Consider the following 5502-nt stretch of genomic DNA (forward strand, 5'->3'; position numbering starts at 1 on the left):
GGAACAGTTGTAATTCACAGTCCCGGCCCAGTTGGGTCCGCCATGTTGGTCAGTGTAACTCTGTAACACACCCTGTCCCAGAACTGGACCCCCCCCCCCCCAGAACTGGACCCCAAAATCTCTAACCCACCCTGTCCCAGAACTGGATCCCCCCACCCGCAGTATTGGACCACAAACTCTCCAACCCCATCCCCCAGAAATGGACCCTAAACTCTCTTAACACCCCCCCCCCCCACAATCCCGCAGAACTGGACCCCAAACTCTCTAACCCCCCCCCCTGTCCCAGAACTGGACCCCAAACTGTCTAACCCCCCCCCCTGTCCCAGAACTGGACCCCAAACTCTCTAACTCCCCCCTGTCCCAGAACTGGACCTCAAACACCATCTCAGACCTCACATACAGTGCCTTCAGAAAGTATTCAGGCCCCTTCACCTTTTCCCACATTTTGTTGTGTTATAGACTCAATTTAAAATGGATTAAATTAAAAGAATTTGCCATCAATCTACACACAATACCCCAGAATGACAAGTTTTTTGAAATTTCAGTCAATTTATTAAAATTGAAATACAGAAATACCTCATGTACATAAGTATTCAGACCGTTTGCTATGACACTTAAAATTAGCTAAAATGCTAAAATGTCATCAACAAATCACTCAATAAGTTAAATTGAGTCCATCTTAATGCAAGGATAATAGTTCATGTAATTTTGGAATTAATATCTTTGTTTTTATAGGGTCTCTACTTTTTAATTTTTTAAAAATTGAGTCTATAACACAACAAAATGTGGAAAAAGTGAAGATGTCTGAATACTTCCCGAAGGCACTGCAGCATTACCTCACTAACAGGAACTGTAGTCCATCATCATCATCATCATCGTCATCATCATCATAACGTTTTAATGTTAACTGTTATCCCCCCCTAAGACAGATCGCTAGATTTATGATTACAGATATTTATGCAGGAGAAGCTGTTGGTATAGGAACACAGTCTAAATATGGCATATGGAAAGGTTTTCATAAAGGTCTCTACCAAACCAGCTAAACCAAAACTCACTTTTATTTCATTGGGTTAGGAGCCGCCCTATCAAGTAACTGCTTATGACTTCTGATAAGCAGAATTGTTTGATGACCAGTCAGCTGGTTGATGTCTTACAGTGTGAAATATGATGGTATGCAATGACATGCATAGATGTTTTTCTGTTTTCTATCAAATCCTGTTATGTTGACCTGCAGATATGACTACCTTACTTCTGTTGACCTCTGACCTACTGGACCCTCACCCACCTGACCCCCCCTAGCCGTCGTCAGACATTGTTGGTTATTGTTGATCTCTAGATTGACCTCCTCAACTTTCCTGTTCTGTTACCAACCCTTGCACTCATGTCAGGGGAGGCCGGCGGAGGTAGAAAAATCGGAGGACGGGCTCAACGAGGAACGGAATCAAACTGTTATGTTACTGTCACTGTTACCAGTACTGTGATGTTACCATTCCTCGTTCCATTCTATGCGTTACAATGAGCCCCGTCCTCCGATTTCTACCTCCCCCGACCTCCCCTGCGTGCATGTACATTAGCTTAGCTTAAGCAGCCTATGATCTGCCATGCTCTCCAGGTGCTACGGTGTTTAACCCTTCAGCTGGTCTCAGCTGGTCTCAGCTGTGTCTGAACTGGTCTCAGTGGAGCAGTCACGGTGTTACGTTGTGTTTTGATCTGACTATTCTAATGATTTTTCTTTCCCTCTGTATTTGTTTTGTATTCTGTGAGTACTGTTCAGGAACCTTTTGATGTGATCTCTGGGACAGAAGGGGGGTGAGATGAGGGGGGCAGGGGGGCGGGAGGGAGGGGGGGGGGTCTTGTATTGGGGGCTTTGCCACTGTGAAGGCGGGTGGTCCTCTCTCTCTCTCTCTCTCTTGTGGAGTATGGTGCTATCACGTTTTTCTACCTATCTCTTAACTCAATCTGGTGCAGACCGGCTTCTGATGGTCGAAAACAATATCCCTCTGCTGCTTCTGGGTTGTCATAGTGACTGTCTCCGTGGCGTCTCCACTTGACGAAGCTGTCAGACGGTGCAGCAGAAGAAGAGGAAGGTGTTGGGTCTAGATGTTGTTGATTTGTTTGTTGGTTTGTTTGTTGGTTGGTTTGTTTGCCTGCTTTTCCCAGTGGTCCGGGCCCCCGCTCTGGAAAGTAAACAGAGAGCATCGTAAATATGTGGCGGACCGTGAAGGAGGGCTGTTATTGTAAACAATCAGGAGAAGATAAGGAACTGCAGGACTGTTCCACTTCAAAGGGAAGCAGACATCTTGGTGATGGGGTTGTCTTCATTAGACACACTGCAGCCCTAGCTGTGTCTGAGAGAGTCCCTCCCTCCCTCCCTCCCTCCCTCTCTGGGATCCCTAGTCCTGGATGCAGCCTCCCTCCCTCCCTCCCTCCCTCCCTGTCTGTCTGGGATCCCTAGTCCTGGATGCAGCCTCCCTCCCTCCCTTCCTCCCTCCCTCTCTCTCTGCAGTCCATAATTGGTTGAGGAAGCCTGTCTGGCCCGGTGGGTGATTAGTTCTCTCTAGGCTCTCTGTCTCCTAGCTCTACCCAGGGTCAGGCTCTACCCAGGGTCAGGCTCTACCCAGGGTCAGGGGCTTTCTGTGTCCTAGCTCTACCCAGGGTCAGGGGCTTTCTGTGTCCTAGCTCTACCCAGGGTCAGGCTCTACCCAGGGTCAGGGGCTTTCTGTGTCCTAGCTCTACCCAGGGTCAGGCTCTACCCAGGGTCAGGGGCTTTCTGTGTCCTGGCTCTACCCAGGGTCAGGGGCTCTCTGTCTCCTGGCTCTACCCAGGGTAGAAGGGGAAGAGGCTTAGTGCTGCTGCTGCTCTGCCTGTCTGGAGGTGCTGGCTCCTAGCTACACTGACATGTTGCCAACTACAGCTTGGCCAACCAGGGGAGGCTGGTGGAGGTAGAAATCGGAGGATGGAGGCTCATTGTAATGCATGGAACGGCATGAGGAATGGTATCAGCCACAACGTTGTGTTTGATACCATTGCCCATTCTGTTCCATGCATTACAATGAGCCTCTGTCCTTCGATTTCTACCTCCACCAGCCTTCCTTGTGTCCAAGTCATACTGTGATAGCCTCCTCCTCTCCCTCCTGGTTATCTCTAGTTGCGTCTGTGCGGTTTGGTTATTCTAGCGGACGGCTGTATGAAATTGATTTAAAAACGTGTCATTGGTGTTCCTCCCCCCTCTGGCCCAGCGAGTCCTGTCCTGTCCTGTCCTGTCCTGTCCTGTCCTGTCCTGTCCTGTCCTGTCCTGTCCTGTCCTGTCCTGTCCTGTCCTGTCCTGTCGGCCAGCTGCTGCAGGATGGAGAGGAGGAGGAGGAAGAGGAGGAAGAGGTAGCCAACTCTCTGGGCAGCTTCTCATCCGTTTCTGAAGCTCAGTGGAGTCTGAACAGTGTGTTTCCCAGAGAGCAGCAGCAACATTCATTCTAAACTCCGTCACTCCCCCCCCCCAGAGCCTTCTATTCCAGAGCCTTCTATTCCAGAATCTTCTATTCCAGAATCTTCTATTCCAGAGGTTCTATTCCAGAACCTTCTATTCCAGAGGTTCTAAAAGGCGTTTATATTCCTCTAATAACACTGTCTCCTCTCGCTGGGAGTGTGATGCCCCCCCCCCTCCCCGCTCCCCCCCCAGCCCTGTAATCAGCCTGCCTGGCCCTGCACCGCACCACTGCACCCACTCACACTTACTAACAGCCTTGGCTGGTTGGTTTGGCTGGCTGGTTGTTTGGTTTGGCTGCCTGGTTGGCTGGTTAGTTAGCTGGTTGGTTAGCTGGTTGGTTGGTTGGTTGGTTGGTTTGGCTAGCTGGCTGGCTGGCTGGTTGGTTGGTTGACTGACTGGTTGGTTGGTTGGTTGGTCTGGCTGGCTGGCTGGTTGGCTGATTGGCTGGCTGGCTGGTTGATTGGCTGGTTGGTTGGCTGGTTGGTTGGCTGATTGGCTGGCTGGTTGGTTTGGCTGGCTGGCTGGCTGGCTGATTGGCTGGCTGGTTGGTTGGTTGGCTGGTTGGTTGGCTGATTGGCTGGCTGGTTGGTTGGTTGGCTGGTTGGTTGGCTGGCTGGCTGGTTGGTGCTCAACAGAGTCAGGATTAAGAGCATAGAGTCCCATTCCCCCGGACAGTGGAGACTGAGGAGCGACCCGGAACCACAGGTTCTCATTTAGACGCGATGCCTCTATTTCAGTTGTCTGGTTCAGAGCTGTCATGCTGTGTCTCACCACTAGGGGCAGGTGCTTTAGAACGTTGGGCTTGGAGTCGGCAATAGGAAAGGAATGTGGTCTGTCTGTCTGTCCAATCAGAGTGGGTTTCCTCTAGACCTCTACAGTGACCCCCCCCCTTCACAGTGACCCCCCCTTCACAGTGGCAAGACCCCCCTGAGCCATACGCCACCGGCATCCATTTAATCTGTCCGAATTTTTTATTATTATTATTATTATTATTATTATTTATTTATACTGTAAAGATATGACTCCTGCAGTATGCTTATTTGTTGATAAAAAAATAACTTCAAGAGATTTGCAATCCTTCCCTGTGCTCATGAATTCATTTTTCTTTTTGTTTTGCTGTCTCGTTATTGGTTGAATACATACAGTACAATACTCTCATGATCAGCCTGTGGTTTAAATGATGGATCTGTAGCTGTGCTCCTCCCCCTTTCTTTATTACTGTTGGTGTGATGATGTCAGTGCTCTGTGTGTTCGACCAAACGCAGGCTGTGCTCATGTTTGGGTCAAAACCTAGGCAACAACAAAACAAACTTGTGAATCTGGCGATGTGGATAATTGTATTTGCAAGGAAAATGTGCAATATACTCTTCTCAGATGGTTCCAGGTTTCAGCGTAAAACTCCATTTTTTTTTATAATTTTTTTTCCTCTCCTTTCCAGTCAATTCCTCAGGTCACAAAATGGCTGCCTGGTCTCGAGGTCAGAACACACTAACACGCCCGGAACACTCACCTGGCTGGACTCCTCTCTCTGTTGTTGTCTCTCGTGACAAATATTTCTCCGAATATGTTTTTGTTTTGTTTTGTTTTCCGGTTGAATACAGGCACTTATTCAGGTGTCTTTTTCCTTGTCCGCTTTTGTTTTTTTTGTATTATGATTATTTATTGCACATGTAATAAAATGGTTTCCATGGCCACATTAAGGAGTTTTGGGTCGAACTGGGCTGGAATTTCTTACACACGATATTATGGAAGCTTTTTGTTGAAAACCTAAGTGTGTATTTCATCAATAAATGCCTTTAAAAGTGGTCTGTGGTGCCGTGTTCTCTTTTCACTCTCTGATTCCACATCGATAAAGATACAATAAAATAAACTTTATTGTCCCCCAAGGGAACGTCTTCTTGGACACAGAGCACTGTAATAAACCGTCCTCACACACAGTCACGTTACCTCATACTCCAGACATCCGATATTGGTCACGTCTGCCAGAGGAGGCATTCTGTTCCATGAGCCCGTCCTCC

Source organism: Argentina silus, assembly GCF_951799395.1.
Source record: "Argentina silus genome assembly, chromosome: 15".
Taxonomy (NCBI): domain Eukaryota; kingdom Metazoa; phylum Chordata; class Actinopteri; order Argentiniformes; family Argentinidae; genus Argentina; species Argentina silus.